This window comes from Pleurodeles waltl, chromosome 9, assembly GCF_031143425.1.
Source record: "Pleurodeles waltl isolate 20211129_DDA chromosome 9, aPleWal1.hap1.20221129, whole genome shotgun sequence".
NCBI classification, from domain to species: domain Eukaryota; kingdom Metazoa; phylum Chordata; class Amphibia; order Caudata; family Salamandridae; genus Pleurodeles; species Pleurodeles waltl.
In genome coordinates, this window is record NC_090448.1 from 1,149,885,201 (window position 1) to 1,149,904,798 (window position 19,598).

General features: G+C 44.0%; 1 protein-coding gene across 1 annotated transcript in view; it reads left to right on the forward strand.

The window, feature by feature from the left end:
- Positions 1 to 19,598, forward strand: part of GPR176 (G protein-coupled receptor 176) — a 244,542-nt gene that overhangs the window by 210,541 nt on the left and 14,403 nt on the right. The window lies entirely within an intron of this gene.

Consider the following 19,598-nt stretch of genomic DNA (forward strand, 5'->3'; position numbering starts at 1 on the left):
AAGCAGTCAGTCTCTCCAAACAGGCCAACTGCACTACTGCGAGAAGTGCACCTGTTGTGGTGAGTGTTACACCCAGTGCTTTAAATAAGCAAGTACTGTCAGGTACTGAGTACCTGCACTTCTTTAATTTGAAAGGGAGAGTACCTGCACTTCTCAGCAGTGCTGCAATACATTTAATGGAAGAGTACCAGCACTTCTCAGCTCTGCTACAAAACATTTATTTGGAGAATACAAGCACTTCTCAGCTCTGCTACAATACATTTAAAGGGCGAGTACCAGCACTTATCAGCTCTGCTACAATGCATTTAATGTGAGAGTACCAGCAGTTCTCAGCTCTGCTACAAAACATTTATTGGGAGAATACCAGCACTTCTCAGCTCTGCTACAATACATTTAAACAGCGAGTACCAGCACTTCTCAGCTCTGCTACAATACATTTAATGGGAGAGTACCAGCACTTCTCAGCTCTGCTACAATATATTTAAAGGGCGAGTACTCACACTTCTGAGCTCTCCTATAATACATTAAGTGGGAGAGTACCAGCACTTCTCAGCTCTGTTACAATACATTAAGTGGGAGAGTACCAGCACCTCTCTGCTCACCCTCATGACATTTAATGGGAGAGTACCAGCACTACTCAGGAGAAAGCAGGTACTCTGGATAATGAGTAGCTGCACTTCTAGGTTTCCTTTTAAAGTACTGGTTACACCTGGAGTGAAAACATATACTACATTAAACATAAAAATGTTAGAGAGCAGATATTGTAAAAGTCTCTTAACTGTGGAGCAGTGAAGAAAGAGGTAAAGGAAATGATATCATACTCTGATGTATGGGACAGTATTATGTGATTGGTGGATTGTGTAATTGCTTTGTTATTTCCCCTTTGTTTATTGGGAAATATAGTCTTGTAAACATTAAAGGAATGAATTTGGAAACAAGAAGAAAGCCCCGCCGCCAACCTGTAGCATTGGGGCAGCCGCATTCCCCCAGAGTAAGCCTGAAGCCAGTCAGGGAGCCAGAGTGAGGGCCCAGCCAGCCACTTTGGGACAGCTCTGCCAAGTTACCTGGTTCATGTGTGATGTACTGCTCCAGTCCAGGGTTTTTCTTTGAATTCTGGGACTTGTATTCTTGTTTATTCCATCATAAAAGAAGACTACAAGTCCCAGAATTCAAAGGAAAAACCTGGACTGGAGCAGCACATCACACATGAACCTGGGAAACTTGGCAGCTATGTAAGGCAGCTTCGGTGATTCCAGTGGACTGTCCGGATAACCACCTACCTTGGTTGGGGGACTGCATAAGTGACGCCTCCGTGCAGTTCCCCATCACTTAACGGCCAAATGGCGGCAATGACAACAATAGCAGCCCAGCAGCAGCCTGCCAAGTTTTCCAGGTTCATGCGTGATGTGCTGCCCCAGTCCAGATTTTGTCTTTGTATTCCGAGACTTGTAGTCTTGTTTCTTTCATTTTAAAATGGACTGTAAGTCCCAAACTTCAAAGAAAAATCCTGGCCTGGAATAGCACATCATGCATGGGCCTGGGAAACTTGGCAGCTATGCAGCAGCACTAGTGGTCGGAGGCTGGTTTAATCCACTAGTTGGCCATTGGCCACTGGTTACTGGCCATTGTTGTTAATTGCAGCTTTCCCTCTTCTTCTCCTTCACCCACCTCAATTCGAAGCTAGGCATCTGGAGGACCTGAGGGCCACCTGCCTTGCTGCACTGCTGCGCTGCTCAGCTGAGTCCCCGTGAGGCACCCAAGTGGTTGCAGGTGCCAAAGGAGCCCATCAGGTGCAGCCCCAGGCACTGTGGTTTCGACAAGTATTGATGGATGGATCCATGATCATCGACTGACCAGCAACCCATAAGAGGGCAGATCGACTGTTGCAACAGCAAGGGCAGCAGGAGTCGTGTACTTGGGCAGGCACTGGAGCTGGCGTACAACTCGACTAGAGGAGAAACTGGACAGAACCACTAGTCCCAGGCTTCCAAGCGCTGTTCCAGGTGGATCGAGGGTGCAGGACGCAGCCCACTTTCACCAGTGTTATATAGCGCAAAAAGCAGTCACGCTGAGCAGGAGGAGAAACCGGACACTGGCTTCAGGGGGTGTTTGGTCAAAATATCGGAAACACAAATATGGGACAGAATATCGGGTCAAAAATATCGAGGACAGGAATAGCAGTGCTTAATTTGAGCCGGTGGTTTCCGGTGCAGGACACCAGCACTGATTTTTGAGGGCCAGCACTTATTTTTCTGCATCAGGCATTTACTGCGAGCAAAAGACACATATGGGAAAGACAGAGCTAAGAAAGACGGACAAGCGTTACAAAAGGGGGGAAAGCATAAAGCTGCAAGAGTGAGCTGAAGGGCCAGGGAGTGGCTGTAAATGGATTAAAGAGGCCCGAGATGGCTTCAGGATTACGCTGCCTCAGTATTCCGTGCTCCCATATTTAATTGCAGTAGCCGCATGTTTAAGAGAAAAGCTTTGGGCACCGGCACGTTCTTATTTACAAATTAAGCACTGCAAAGAGGGGCACATAGAAAAGGGAGAGCAGTTTTTAGGGGAAAGAAGGAAGAGTAGATGGCGAGTCCCGGATGTAAAGCGAATCGTGTTGTGATCTTTAGGGACGAGGAGACAGAAGTGTCACAACAAGCAGAAAAGAGCGCTGTATAGAGGGTTTGAGTCCGAATTCAGTCCACGTAAAGCAAGAAATTAGTGAAAAGAAATACTCGAAATTGAAAACAAAGTACTTGACATTTTTAACACCTGGTAGTTTTTCATTATTAACGTGAAATGCACTGATATGTTTTAATTGCTGTAGCTTTAGAGAGTGGTCCTTGAATTCACACACAAATCCCTCTCAGCCACAGCCAGCCTCTCTGAAATGTACTCAGATTAATTCACTGGCTCACTTAGCAAGGATCAGTGATTAATTTGTAAATAAAAACGTGCCGGTGCCCAAAGATCTTCTCTTAAACACGCGATAGCAGCAATTAAATGTGGGAACACGGAATACTGAGGCAGCGTAATCCTGAAACCATCTCAGGCTTCTTCAATCCACTTACAGCCACTCCCTGCCCATTCAGCTCACTCAGGCAGCTTTCTGCTTTCTACCTTTGTGATGCTATTTCGTTTTACTCTTCATCCGCCTTTCCCATGTGTGTCTTTTGCTCGCAGCAGATGCTTCAGGCAGAAAAATAAGTGCCGGCCCTTAAAAATAAGTGCTGGTGCTCAGCACTGGAAACAACAAGCACAAATTAAGCACTGGCAAGGAGGTTTAATGTGCTTCCATGTCTTCCATGTGGAGTGTGAAACTGAACCAAAGCCGACCAAGTGGCCCATTCTAAACAGGTCTGCAGGACATCACCCACCCACTGAGGTTTCACTCTGCCCCGACCACCCTCTTGTGAAACTGCGCTGCTGTAGAGCCTGTAACGAGCTACACAAACCTTCAGAATCAATCCCATTGATTCCTCGACTTCTCATATCACGCAGACAGGCCTGAGGTCACCACCCTGCTCCCTGCCTGCTTTGCAGGGAGGTTACATCACCTGCCCTCCTGGGACGCAATGCCTGATGGACTAACCAGGGCTGGTAGTGACTGTGGCCACCACGTTACAGCCTCCTCGTAGCCTCCCTCCACGGAAACTATGCGCAAGGTAGGGCCAAGTTACGTGTCAGGGTAGACTTTATTGGGTTGCAAATGGAAGGCAAATTATATGGCTTAATAGGCAATCAATCACAAATTATGTGGCACATTCTGTGACGTTACTGCCTCACTGCTTTGTTATGTTAACACCATCCGAGCAACATGCGCCAATTTTAATATCTACATTTTCTCAATCCTGAAAGCTAACTTTTCCCCGGTTGACACTGTTTTGGAATCTGGGTTACGTAGCAAGTGTTGCTGATCTATAATTTTGAGAAAAACAAGGTAAATCCTGTAATTCCAGTCATCTTTCTTGACACTAAACTAAGACTCCTTATCCGTGTTTTGGAAATTTCCCATTTATGTCCCTCGCTTCAGTGTTCTCTTATATATATTAAGGGGCAGATTTAAGAGCCCGTAGAGCCTCCTTTCGCCATATTAGCATCATTTTTTTAAACGTTAATGTGGCCCAACAAGGCCAAAATCGCGGTGCCAAATTTACAAAGTGGCGCAATGCATGCATTGCACCACTGTGCAACCCTTTGCAATACATTATGCCTGCACCAGGCATGATGTATGCAAAGGGGGCGTTAACCCCGTTAGGGGGTGAAAAAAATGGCGCAAAGAAATCTTATAGATTTCTTTGTGCCATTTTTTTCTGCACTTTTAACGCCTGCTCAGAGCAGGCACCTACCTTGTGAAGACCTTCTAGCGTTGCACGTCATCTCTCACAACTCCAACGCGCAACATCACAGGAACCAGGAACCTGCACAATCCAATCCTGACGCAGGTTTGATGCTGGTAATCAGCATGAAACCAGCGTCAGGATTGGTGGGAGCGAGCTCTCACAGTGCTCACCAGAGCGCTGGAGGCCTGTGCCTTCTCTAACCCAGCTGTCATAAGACAACTGGGTTAGTGATATTTAAAGTGCGCATGTGTGGCTGGCCATCGCAAGACAGCCGGCCTAAGGGACATGCGCACTTTAAACATTTGCACAGCTCCCTGGTGCCACTCGGCAGCAATTGACACACCCCGTCCTGACACTCGGTTCAGGACAGGACGCTGAAAAATAAAATAGTAATAAACAAGGTTGATTACTATTTTATTATTCTGTTATGGGGGGGCCTACGTGGAGGGGCTGCCCCTGGTTTACATAAGCACCAGATTACATTACACAAGGTCAGATTCATTTTTTGGTGTTTTAGAGTAAAAGGATGTCGAGCTGGCGCCAGGATTTGAACCTAGTTCTTCAGTTCCAAACAGGGACGTAGCTTGGTCGGTAAGTTTGGAAGGTGGGCATGTGAGGTGGGATGAACTTCAAATTCCCCCAACAGTCACGCGGACATAAGTTAAAATATATTATATGAGAAGTAGCGCATGGGGGGATTGTGTATTGCTACGAATACTTCCACACAATATTTGTCAAATTAACCAATATTTTTAAAACCTTCGAAACAGAGGCGAAGGAGTGTATGTGTGTTTTTTGTCTGTATGTAAACATTCCAGGTGAAATATGGCAGACACCTCACAATACCCGACTGAAAGCACTTGTACCCAACTATTCAATATATAATAGATTTTTTAGGGAGTGTAAGACCTCAAACACCCCCCCACGCTACGCCCCTGGTTCCAAATTGGCAACTTTGGCCATTAGGCCACATCAGCATTTAAACTATTTTCCTCCCATTTTTTTTCCCTTTCACTCTCTGCCTTCCATCCTCACCCTACCCCAGGAGCTCTCATTTTGCTAGAGTGTAGGGGGGCTTCTCGGTTCTAGAGACAGAGCTTTAGCCGATGGGTGCCTTGCGGGTGAAGAATGTGTAGATTATGTTTATTCTACAGAGGTTAGCTTTTGCATCACTCTTCCTTGAGACAAAGACACTTGTATCCTCTTAATGTCTCTTTTATTTCCTTGTTCTGTACCCAGATCACGCTATCATTGCCACAAGATGGTTTCATTGCACAGCACTGCTCCCCCAGCATGCACATACCTGCCTCCATTACCTTTACTTTGTAAGTTCTGAACAACCAATAAATCATTAATTTACTCTCTGTACCTCTGCAGGGCCATCGCCCGTTCACCAGCATTGCTTCTCTTGTGCTTCTTATGGTTCTTGGCACTTTTGTGCCAACATCCTTGGCTTCATCAGCACAGACTCTCTTGGAGGCCTTTAGAGCTCCTTGCAACTCATCAGAGAGGATGTTGATTGTGTGGGCCATGTTTGCCTCTTGGAGTTGGGCGTCAGAGTGGCAGCAGTTTTTTTATGTTCTCTCTTTGGTCTCACTTCTTTCCGGGATCTTGTCCTGTCAGTGGTGATCTCTTGTTATTCTTCTCCCGCTGCAGAACTACTTCCCATCGCTTTCTCTGCCTCCCTCCTCTATACATATGCCAGTTGGGCCTCACACAAACCGATCCATTACCCAGTCCATTGGGGCCATCAACTTTCTCTTCACTTTGCATCTGAGGCTGAGCAACCTCTTCAGAGGAGAGGACACTAGCACCTCAGAACCACCCTCGGAGTTGAGCATTGCAAACATCAGCATGAAGAAAGCACTGCCAGACTACAAATTGGCACAACACAGAGTGCTCACATGGCCTCCTTGAAATATTTCTTAGGACCTGCATAGTATGCAGTCCTTATTCCTAAACTTTGCTTTGTTTTACTAAATACAGAGTGTAATGCCTTTCTTTGAAGGCTTCAATGGTCACATAATCACAGCTGTGTCTATGCCTCAGGTTCTATAAAGTTGTCACCATTTGTTTTCCAAAGAAGATGCCCTAAGTGCAACAGGCAGCGGCGGCTTCTCTGCTATGGCACAGGGGCATCGTCCCCCAAACCCCTTGCAAGCAGCAATAAACTGTGTTTATTATCCTTTCGTTGTTAAAGGGGTGGGGCCAATGGGGATGACGGGGACGAGGGGAGTGCACTGTGCACTCCCCTCAATGCGCATGTGTGTTTGGCCAGCCGTCTCAGGCGCACTGTGCTCTCTCCAGCCCTGCACTGTGTTGGCAGGCTAGAGAGAACAGGCCCAGGCTCCTAGTCTGCCTGGGAGCGCCCTGACTGGGTGTTCCAGCCAATCCTAACGCTGCTCTGAGCAGTGTCAGGATTGGCCGCAGGGCAAGCTGGGAGCCTGTGCCCGCCTGCAGTGAGCAGAAAAGAGGAGCGGCGGAGCAGGTACGTTTTTATTGTTTAATTAATTTTTTTAATTTAATGGGTTTTTTTCCCTACTCCTCCCCCGTGTGCCGCTCCGCCCCTTTAACGCGCAGCGAACCGTTCCTGGCAACAGGTGTGCCCAAACATTGGTCCCATGTTGTGTGCCATAGGATGGAATCTGCATTTCGATAATGCCCGACTAGGATGTCCGCATACCAGTTTTGGGCACTAATGTTCCTATCGGGAGGGGAATTGGACTGGCAGTTCAGGCTGGACTTTGTCTATTAGAGCAGGACTAAAGAAAGGTGGAAGAAAATCTTTTGAATATGTTTAGTGTAGATCCTCACCTGAAAGTGATTGTCTATTCTTGTAAACTAGGCTGAAAAAAACATGATTCATGACCCTGCCAATCTCAGCAGCTTGCCAATTTTTTTATTTAGGTCTTGCCAACAGGCAGATTCAGATGCGTATTGTCGAAGTCCTATTGGGCACAATACCAATACTTAGAGTGGGTTTTGGATCAGCCAGTTTCTAATCATTGGTTACGTTCTTCTCAATTGCATTTCCTTGCCTTTTTTTCCAAAGGCTTTCCCCACACCATAGAGGCATAGCTGTATTACACTGTTTCTGATTGGATACATTTTATCATTACACTGCTTACAATCACAGAACTACTTTTCTCCTTTTCAGTACTTTATGGGATTGCATGAGATTTTTTTCCTGTCTATCCTTTAAGTACTTGTTTTGTTTGAAACTTTTTGCCCCACTTCACGCTGTGCGTTCTGCTCTGCTTCCTTCATTTCTCTGCCACAATTCCCCGTTCCACCTCTTTTTTTCTTGACAAAACTTGCTCTATTTCTCTGCCATGCGGCCCGCTTCTCCATTGTTTTCCTTCCTCCGCCTGTTCCTCGGTTGCTGTGTCTCCCTTCCCCGCTCCTCCATTGTCTTCCTTCCTCGTCCAGTTCCTTGGTTGCTGTGTCTCCCTTCCCAGCTCCTCCATTGTCTTCCTTCCTCCTCCAGTTCCTTGGTTGCTGTGTCTCCCTTCCCCGCTCCTCCATTGTCTTCCTTCCTCCTCCAGTTCCTTGGTTGCTGTGTCTTCCTTCCCCGCTCCTCCATTGTCTTCCTTCCTTCCTCTGCCAGTTCCTGGGTTGCTTGGTCTCCCTTCCCCGCTCCTCCATTGTCTTTCTTCCTCCTCCAGTTCCTTGGTTGCTCTGTCTCCCTTCCCTGCTCATCCATTGTCTTCCTTCCTCCTCCAGTTCCTTGGATGCTGTGTCTCCCTTCCCAGCTCCTCCATTGTCTTCCTTCCTCCTCCAGTTCCTTGGTTTCTCTGTCTCCCTTCCCCGCTCATCCATTGTCTTTCTTCCTCCTCCAGTTCCTTGGTTGCTGTGTCTCCCCTCCCCGCTCCTCCATTGTCTTCCTTCCTCCTCCAGTTCCTTGGATGCTGTGTCTCCCTTCCCAGCTCCTCCATTGTCTTCCTTCCTCCTCCAGTTCCTTGGTTGCTGTGTCTCCCTTCCCCGCTCCTCCATTGTCTTCCTTCCTCCTCCAGTTCCTTGGTTGCTGTGTCTCCCTTCCCCGCTCCTCCATTGTCTTCCTTCCTCCTCCAGTTCCTTGGTTGCTGTGTCTCCCTTCCCCGCTCCTCCATTGTCTTCCTTCCTCCTCCAGTTCCTTGGATGCTGTGTCTCCCTTCCCCGCTCATCCATTGTCTTTCTTCCTCCTCCAGTTCCTTGGTTGCTGTGTCTCCCTTCCCCGCTCCTCCATTGTCTTTCTTCCTCCTCCAGTTCCTTGGTTGCTGTGTCTCCCTTCCCCGCTCCTCCATTGTCTTCCTTCAAGTGCAGAGATTCCGGCCACCCAGTGTCTCCACGCATGTCCACGCTTCCTGCTCTTTTGTAAAGCGCTCTAATGCCTTTGGGCCAAGTCCACACTATATAAAAACCCAAAAATGAATACAATTAAGTAACACTTGTGAGTTTACGCTTTAACGGAGGGACTCGTTCTTGGCTTCGCTGGTCTGCTGAACTGCAATAACGCAGACAGAAAGTTAGGGAAAGCCGTTCATTTCTCAAACACGGTCTCGTAGCCCCCTCTAGTGGCTGCGTTCATTATCAACAGCTCTTGAAAAGGAAATCCTGAAACGTATTTCAAACAGGGACATTTTGCAGTTTTGAAGAGATTGTCAGCAGTTTCCAGCCTGACTTTGAACCTAAACCGCAATAATACTAATATTAATACTAAAATAACATAAGAACAACACATAGTAATAATAGCAATAGCATTAATAGTGATAATAACTTTATTCTAAAACGAATACAAAAGAAGCGACAATAACAAATTAGGCTTATAATTATTAAAATGAAAAAAATGACAACGTGGCTTTGGTCTTCATCTTTTCTTCACCTTCATCGTCTTTGTTAATATTAGTATATATAATACTAGTAATAATATAGTGATTATTATCATTATTATTAATTATAATAATAATAATAACAATAATGCCTCTGATGCTGTTAATAGTAATGACAATAATGGTGTTTTATGTGGTGCACACCACAAAATGAATATTTTCTTCTAGCTCATTTACATGAGAGATGTTGTTATTTCCCAACTCAATGTTCTTCATTTTATCAATCTCAAAAAATGGTAAAAGGCTGAGTTGACCCTGCCAGGGCTCGAAAAAGAGGGGAGGGAACCAAGAGGGGGAAGAAAGCAAACATGGGGTATGCAAGAGCCGAGTGAAGGTCATCAGAAGCAAAATCAGCCAAAACAGCTTGGAGATGTTGCCAGACACTGACCCAGTGGCTACAAGGTCCTGATCTCGAAGTCCCACCCAGACTTCGAAAGCAAGTCTTACCTAGTCTGCAGGGTCCTGTGCTCCATATTATCCAATTATGATTTCTTATTTGGATAAAGTATGAGCTAAACCTGGCACTGCAGGGCATCATGTTCTAATGTACTAATCCTAACAATGCCATAACTAAATACCTGCTTCTGTATCCATAGCAGGACATCACAAGTGAATTATATAATACTCTGGAGGGAAGACATTCTCTTGCTTAGGGGGCAACTTTCTAGGAAGCACTTTTTAACGAGGTTGAGTTCATTGCTCCTGCAACAACTCCATTCTAAGTCTTTGCAAATGCAGAACACTGCTCGTTGAAAGACTGATGCCACTGAGCATTTGGCACTCTTTTAGAAAAGAATAGTTTAAATGTTGTGATAAATGTAGTCAGTGCTCTGGACTTCTCAACTACCTCAATCTGGTGGTATGCATTCTTCAAAAAAGTGTGGAAAAAAATGGTGGCCTATCATGTGCGAGGTAAGCATTTCATTTCTTTTTGTAGGGGATGTCTGACTACAAGAACTCAGGAATTTAGCGTGCACAAATTTATGTATAAACTTAAGTATGCGTTGTTCTTTTTGTCTAGCACAATGTGTGAGGCTCATTCTGCAGGTTCAGGGTCTGATTCAGACTTCCGTGGAGAGAGCATTCTATCGCAATGGCAACAGAATTCCCTCTCCACCAAAGTGAAATTCTGCCTACCTCATTTAGAGGAAGGCGGAACTTCAGTATGTAGACTACATCCACCTCTGATGGCTCTTATTCTGCTTGGCCTTCGGAGGTTTGCCCATATGTCCGTCCATCCTATTTAGAGTGGGCAGACACATGGCACATTTTCACTGTCATCAACGCCAGGTTAAAACATGGCAGTAAGTGACTGAAAAGTGTAAGATGATCCCGACGTTATGGCAAAAAACTCCCATGGTGAGGGGGTCATTGTTTTATTTTTTATTCCTAAAACCAAATCCTGCTTTATTTTGAAAATAAAAAACATTGACATTTTGACAGACAATTCTGTCATGTTGACGTAGCTGACTGTCAAACCTTCAATGCATTTACAGGAACCACTGGGCTGATTCCTGGAAATCCAAGAGATGTCCTCTGGGCTGGCAGACGTCTGTAAATTTGATCGCCGTGTACCCTAGCCATGGCAGGAGTAAAGTGCCCCATCACAGCAATGGTGTTAAGTCCTTCTGCCAAAGTCTAAATTAGGCTCTAAGTCTTTTTGATTTTGGGTTTTCTGGATCCAGTCTTCTAGTAAATATTGTAGCTGTTTCTTTACATATAAGGGAACACCCCTATGTTTTTCCTTCACTGAAGATGACCTATCTTTCAGACAGATTTTCTGCACAAATCCTTGTCATTTCCCTAATTATTTGCTAAAAGCATGTGGGAAAGATTGAAAAATCAGGAAGCTCATATCAGGATACTGCACTAACATTATGATAGCTCAAGCACAATGGTTCAGTATTAGCTTTAACAGTTTTTGGTCCCACATCCTATATGTGTAGCCCTTTTTCAGTTACATAGCCTTTGACCCAGGCTAACCTATTCTGGTACATCACATTAGTGGCACAAAATCCTGCAAAATCTATTGTGCACCCAACAAACTACACAGCCTTGATTTGTGGTTCAAGAAGATTCTTGACTTCATCGGCCAACAAGCTGTCAAATCTGGCCACTGTGTACGGTGATCACGAGTCAGCCATGACATGTAAATTCCTACCTAACACCAGAAATGCACGCATAGGTTGAAGAGTTTCTACTTTTCTTTACTCAATGTTCCCTCTTCTGACCATCAATCCCATGTTTTTATTTGAGAAAATACCTTGAGCACCATCAATAGTAGGTTTTTCGCTGACTCGAATAACCCTAGTTTCTGGGTATTTTTCACTTTCGCTGTATAATTTCACAAAGTGACCTACTTTGCCTCAGTTCGTACAGTCTTTTCCTGTGGCAGTGCATCCTTCAAAGGAGGACAGGAGAAATCCCCACGGTAAAAGATGGCCTATGTCTCTACTTCCTTCCCCTTCTCCGCATCCACTGTGGGCCATTTATTTTCCATGCTCCGCAGTTCATTATTTCCATCCCACATTTGTCCTCATTGACTATGTCATAGACCGTTCAATAGCTTTTGCTGTCTTTACTTCTTCCCCCAAGGTAGAGTCACCTATGATCCATAACCATTCCTGTACCCTTTTGGTATTAGTGTTCACCTTCAGTTGGGTCCTAGGCATCTTGTTGGTGGTTGCCCTGAAGTTGCTTGTAGTAAATAAACTCCTCAAGGCTGTCTGGAATCCATCACAAGTTTCATATTCCTTGTGTCTCCTAGTACAGAGTGATACCTCTCAAGTGTCATACTTATGGGAGTTTTGAACTACCTAAGGCCCTGCACAAGAATCTGTGCCAGCTTAGATGGAGGCACATTTTTCTGTGTCATCAGTTGTAGCAACAGTGCCACATTTGCGCCTTGTGTTGGTAATATGACACCCCTTGCTGGTGGCCCCTAGACATACACCTGGTATTTTCTTCCCCAAAAATGTTCTGCTCTCTACTGTATCTCACATTATACCTTCTTCTCAAAGCTACTCACTTGACCTCTTTTTTATTATGTTTCATCCTCCTTCCTCTCTGGAAACACTTGATTGTCACTCTTCCCTCTCACCCCTTCACCCCTCTTTGTCTGCTTCCCATACCTTCACCATCATTCACACACCTATTGCCATCCATTCTCTATCCTGCCCACTCTGTCCATCTCTCTTCCCTCATGCTTACCACACACACATTACTCTTCAGATCATTTCACTCCTGACTCATAACATCCCTTGATCACATCTTCCTTTCACATGTCTTTTAGCCTCAACTTCCTCTCACACAGTTTTTGCAAAGATTCTCTTTTCTTTCCCACACAGCCCTCTTAGTGTCTTATTGTCTCTCACACACACTCTCATCCCCTCACCTCTCAATGAAATTCTCCCCTAACAATCCCACAGTCACATATTACCTTGTCTCTTTCCAGTCTTTCTTTCCCTCGTACACGCAACTTACCTCCCCTCACACACGTAACGTCCCTCACACTACGCTTCCTTTCACTCATATCTCCCTCTTTCTGTCCCCCTGTTTCTGATAAGCACTTTTTATCTCCCCTTACATAGTATAATGATCATTTTTTGAAATTACACTTGTGAAAAGCAAGCCGTGTCCCACGTTTAGGCAATGTTGAGCTAGAGGCCCTGCAAATGATGTCTGAAGAGGAAATTATCATGCCACGTTGTAGACTTAAGTCAATGCAGTGATGATTTCAAGATGGAACCTGGATTTCTACTTCTGGAAATGGATGGAAATGGCGGTCTGGTGGCATTTACCAATTGTTGGAGTTTCTTTTGATGTGTTTGTTTTCCACATATGGAGAAGTAGCTGTAGCCTAGTAGGCCATTGTTATTTGGAGCAGCCCAACCACAGACTATGCAAAGATGCTCTTGATAGACACAGAAGTACTAACCTCTTCAAAAAAAGGTTGTTAGTGATCGTGTATCTGGTGCTGTGCAATCTCCTCCCCAGTGTTGCAAATTTTCTAAATGTTGAGGGTCGCCGCTGCGGCGCTGTGCACCGATATGTACAAATCTGTGCAATAGTTCCAGTAATATGTGGCCACTATATGCTAAAGTCAGTAGGTAGGTAAGGCTTTTAAAGCTGCTTTTTGATAATGTGTTAATGGCATATGAGGCTACATGAGTGGGTGGTTGGCAGCTGCTGTCTGCAGCAAACACCTGTTATTAATGTGTGTGCTGCTTGTTCATAGGTAGGCGTAGGGAGCTGGGGACAAAGGCAAGCACGGGAGGTGGGTCAAACATACACACTGTAACTGTGCTGAGATGACTTCTGTGGGTGAATCAGCCACAGTTGTTTGGGTATGTAGAAGAGCTGCAGCATGTATTATAAGCTAATACATTGTTAACCTGTTAAAAGAATATGTTTTTAAAATCCCAGGCTATTTCTTTTATCGGCCTTGAAAGGAGCTCTGCAGCAGCTGCATTAACTCACTTAGCTTTCTTTCCAGACACCCACGCAGAGCACACACAGCTCACCCTACGATTGTTATCCTGGATGAGCCCGATAGGGATGCTTCATTAGTTTCTATGGCAACCAGACATTTACTAGTGCATTATCACTTTCTCTCTTTCTCGACAATTTCTCTGTCTCTCCCTCCCTTTCCAGCTGCCTCAGCCTTTTGCTCTCAATTGTATTCCTTCTCGCTTTCCTCTGTCCCTCTCCCCCTCTCCCTCTCTCTCTGTGTAGTGTGTTAGGTACAAAGTAATTTTCTTTTACAAACTCAACTATTGTTTGGATCGGGGGTCTCCAAAGTTTTCCGTAATAAGAGCTACTAATGTTTAGTGAAAATCATCCTGAGTTACTAATATTATTAATGCTGTAATAGTGACCACAAGTGATCAGACAAGATTACATTATTGGCCACCATATGCAAGATTTCCACTACTAGTAATGCCAGTGCATAAAGCAGGGTCGGCAGGGCTTTGTCATTTTGGAATGTCTTTGATGTGTAATACAGAACAGCCATAGCTGACATACCCCTGGCACAAGGTAATAATGTTGGTAATAGGTCTCCTCATGATTTATCACCCAAATATCAGCTTAAATATATTTTAGAAATTCAACTATTTTTCATCAAACATCAGTTTATGAGTTCTGGGAATACACACATTTTCCTCTCTTCTCAGTTTTGATATACGAGTATTAATTCAGCCAAGCAAAATTTGTTAGGCTGAACAGCACACAGGTGAGCTACTTGCATGTAGCTGGAGAGCTACCAGTAGCTCACGAGCTACTGATTGGAGAACCCCGGTTTGGACAGTGCTTCATTGCTTGGTATTAGATATTCTTTTGAATTCTGAGCCTCTGACCCTACATCATGTCTCTGAGATGATAGCCGAGTATCATCTGCCTCTCCTGAGAACCCTGACAAGATTTCCACTCTATTTCTCACTCTCTGTCTTCCTCCTCCCTCTCTATAAACGTCACTCGCTCGTTTTCAACTGTATTTTTCTGCCTCTCCTTCTCCTTTCTTTCTGATTTTTGCAGCACCAAACTCTCAAAAACACCTTTGCTACCAAAACGAATCATGAATACACTTTTGAAGGTCTTGGCTCAGCAGCATTGTAGTGTGATTGCCCGGGAAGGATGCCCTGAAATGTGAGGAAAGATTCACTGATAATCCAAGATGGCCACCATCACCAAACAAGTGACTTCTGGGAAATGTAGTGTAGTTGTCGAGCACTGCCACGCAGTGCATTCTTTTCATTGGTGTAGATACATACAGCAGCCTGCTGTCCTTCTGACTAGCTGGTTCTGTGCATTTCCCAAAATGTTTGAGTTCCCTTGTGCCTCTCTTAAATGGACCAGCTATAACACACCCTGTAGGTAGATCCCTACTTATTTCCCCTAACGCTTGCATAATAGTACTTGAAATTTAAGAAGGGGACTGCATACTAAATTATAACCGCTATTTAATTACAAATATATTTTGTACACCTTTCTCTCACACCCCTCTGCCATTACACTGCTAGCACTCACACGTGGCACTAAAATGTTTCCCTTGTAGTCAAATGCAATAGTTTGCTAATCATACACCCACCCATGGTGTAGCTTGCTATCCGTCTACAAACTTGTTTCAGCACCCCATAACTTGGTTTTAAGCGCTATATAAACGCAACTCTACTTCACTGATGCAGTCTCTCCTCCTGGTGAGCTTTATCACTTCCAGGTGCTGCCTTTTGGTCTCTGTCCAAGAGAGGAGATCATACTCTATGCACTTTGTTGTGCTTTCCTTGCAGTTTTATATGGTACAAACTCAACTTAGAGGCATTGGAAAACTTGACATGAGCACCAGCTACATTGCACAAGGTCACATTCACTTTTTTAGGCACTGGGACTTTAAGTGAGCTGCCCAGAAACCCAGGATGTTGAGCTGAGACCTGGTTCCCTGGTTCCACAGTCGGCAGCTCTGGCCGTAACACCACATCCTCTCCTCTTCATTTCAGCGGTCTCTCCAGCTGATGATGTCCTTCGATGTTCTTCCTCTGGCGCTTTATGCTATGGTGGAGAGCTCTCATCCCATGCCTGGACCGTACCTTCCTGGAGCAGTATCTCCTGCTGATGAGAGATGTCTCCCCAAGCGCTTTGTTGCATTTCAATGCAGCAGTCTCTCCTGCTGATCAGAGGTGCCACTGTATGAACTTTCTTTATTTTACTAAAGAGATGTTTCCCCAAGCGCTTTGCTACACTTCATCGTAGCATTCTTTCCTGTATATTGGTTGGAGGTACCTTCTAAACTTTGGTGCCCTTCCTGTAGCAGCCTGTCCTGGAGAGAAGGCCTTACCCAAGCACTCTGTTCTACTTCCTATAATAGTCTATCCAGTACGGGACCAATCTCACCCGCTCCTCATCACTGTACATTCGCGCAGCGGTCCGCCCGGCGGATGTTACTCCAGGCGCTTTCCTTTGTTTAATTGCAGTCGACTGAAGGGTGTCACTGGAGTAGTCTCCTGATGTGAGATGCCAAATGCACTCTATTCCTCTTGATTGCTGCTTTGTCTCTTTTTGATAGATGTCACCCCACTCACTTTACAGGGCATCACCACCGTGGTCTCTCCATCCAGGGGATGACACCCCAGTCCACTTGCTGTGCATCACAATAGTTGTTTCTCTTTCAATTATGAAAGTTGGAAAGGGTTGGAACTTACCCTTCCTCTTGAGGCCACCATGTCCAGCTGCCTCTCACTTAGCCCTGCACCCAGGCCTCTGGGTGCTCTGTTCTGCTGCCACTAAGACTGTGAAATGCCTCATCCTATGCAGATACACCCAACACAAACCAGGTTTATGAAGGATAGACCTCTGGAGACAACAAGAGTCATTTACACTTTGCTGAGCAAAGAAGAAACTAACCAGCCAGTCTACCTCCTTAGACGCTGAGAAGTCATTCGATAGGTGCTCCTGGAAGTTTCCCCAAGTGGTTTCAACTACATACCTGATTAGCCCATCTTAGCTCAGCTTCACACACCTGGGGACAGAGCTGGAGTAAAACAGGATTTTACTTTTGATTATGAACAAGACAAAGGTGATCACTGTCCAGCTTATGTTTTTTTATCCTATCTCTTTACTTAAGATAAAATAAACACACTAAAGGGATTCAGATAAGTACAAATGATTTTTAAATGGCAGCAAACTTTTCAACCAAGACTAGAAAAAATGTTCCTAGTAGGTCTGCAGACTATCAAAAATATTCTGATATGTAATGTTACTCCTTAAACTCTTAAAAGTCTTGGCTCAAACATCTGAACCTGCATTGCACGAAAGGAATGGCAGATGCATCTGGTCGTCCCTGGTAAAAACATTTTTTTAATAAATAATTTTGTATTGATAATCCAGAGGAAACTAGCAATTAAAAACAATAACAACGCTACACAGAAGTTTAAATGTATTATGGCAAAGTTTTTTTCTGGGTACCGATTGTGATGGGTCAGAACAGAGGCAAAGATGATTGTTGCACACACTGCCAGAAACATTATTCAGTTCTCACTAAGAGATTAGAATTTTCCTAACCTTGAACAAACTATATGCGAATTCATTCTGAGCAAGCCATAAAAACACAGAATTGTCATGAAATAGCTACAGGACAACTAATATTTCCGTGAATGCCACAATTAACAACCAGCCTTCCGAAGACAGCAACTGCACAGTCATTTCGTGACTTCTTACTTGATGATTAAACATCTCAGTGGCTTTTAGCAGAAAAAGAAATGTCATCCCTTTTGTCCAAGCTTTACTCCACTAACACTCAAAAATCAACTTCCCCAATACAAACAAAAACAATCAAGGGCCTCGAGTAAATTTAAATAAAACTACAGAATAAAATGTCTTAATCTAAACTACATTATTTCTGGAAAAATGAAAAATGTACAATTGATGGGAAATGTATCTCTTGGCCTTATCAAGCGGGTTCATCACTAGGTTCAATTTCTGATCTTTTTGAAAAAGGGATCCCGAACCATTTGGTCAACTCCAACATGATTTTAAACTTCATGGAAGCAATACCCTACAACATTTTGAGACCAAAGGTCCGATTCACCGCCTCAATCATGGTGGAGTCGCTGCACTCGTGGTGGAACCTCCACCATAATGCTCATTGCGGAAATTCCACCAAGAGTGCGGAGACTCTGCCACGAATGCGGAGGCTCTTTGTGAATCGGGCCGTGAGAATTTGCATCACAAATAAGGTGGACTAACAGACTCCCAAAAATGGACAACTTAAGGAGATTTTATAAATCTGTCAAGTCACCTCCATAATTTACCACTTTCTGAAAACTCAAAACACAAACAAAATAGCAACTGAAAAGCAGAAAAAGAACCAATTTAAATTAATTGGGATTACATCTGGAAATCTATCACACAAGCCTTCCAATTGGTAATACTGAAGAATCTAACCCTGATATGTTTGGGATGCATAGCTAACAAAAATTCCACTTAAAAATGAATTTTACTGTTCAGCCTGCTTCAGTTGTAGCTTTTGAAAACATTTAATCAAACTGTCTAGGAGCTAACAAGCTTTCAAAACGTGGCATTGGTGGACCTGGGTTATCATGTGTGGAAATAGGAAAACATCTTGTTGGGTTGTTAGGTTGCAAAGACCCCGTCTTTAGCCATAGAGCACCAAGCATGCATTTGGAGAAATATTTACAAGTGATTCAATTACTGCAGGAGCTTTTTTTGTCACCATATAAATAGCTTTTAACCTTCCAAGAAAAACCCAGAGAGCCACAGTCAACTCAGTGAACTAGTTTGTCCTGTACTTGAGCCCTCTTTCTCCCTCTCATTCATCTGTTTGTTCTTAGATCCTGAAGACACAAGAATGCAGATTATCCAAAACTAATCCATGATGTTAAGTGGCTTAGTATTATTTAATGGTAAACACACTGTACTTCACTATGTGAATTATTATTTGCACTACATCTTACGCTATACAGTATGCTAGATGTCTCTGGGATTAGGGTCTGCATTGTTTTGTTCTTATTTTGTCTTAAGTATAAACTTTGATTAAAAAAAAGTAATTGCACAAAAAAATTGAGAAAAGACAAGGCCATCTAGCTCTAACCAGCCCTGGATTCACTTTGTAGTTTCAAATAGCTGTGAGATAGTTTATATTTATCAGTCTACTGGAGAATGGTGAAAAATGTCCAACTCAGCAGATCTAACAGCTCTATGTATAAGCCGAAAAGCAAGGGGGCAAGGCAGTCCCTTGACGGACACCACAAAGTCACATCTTGAATAGGATTTATAAATACATTTTGTCAATTATTATGAGATTCACGGTACACCAATAGCGGTGCTGTACTAACCCGGACAACAAATTTACTACACAACATTGACATTCCCAATCTTTGAGAGGGAGCCCAGTGGAAAGAATCCTGCACTACTGACTGGCTGACTTTTACATGTGCTTTTAGGGTTGGCCCACAAGCACAGAGCAGTCATAATTTATTTTTCTAAAAACAGACATGGGTCTTTGCTTGCTAGAGCACACCTCAATGCTTGTAAAATGAGTTAAAGAATATTATTGCAAGGGGAGGGAAAGAAACCCTTCTATGTTCAATGCAGGATCCTCTACTTTTGGAATCATCTTTCATGCTTATAAATTACAAAGATATTGGGTTGGTCTGTGGGACTAGCAATCATCTACAGGTGCTGTTCAAAGGAGGTTCAGAAGGTGGATGACAGATTTCTAAGACATCCAGATAAGGTGATGCATTTGCATCTAAATTTGAAACTAAATGGAACTCATGCACATCATCGGTGGTTATCCTGAAAATGTGGCGAGGATTAGTTCCTTGTGGATCTACCCAACAGCACCAAAGATAGGGCGATGTAAGGCATTGAGAAACAA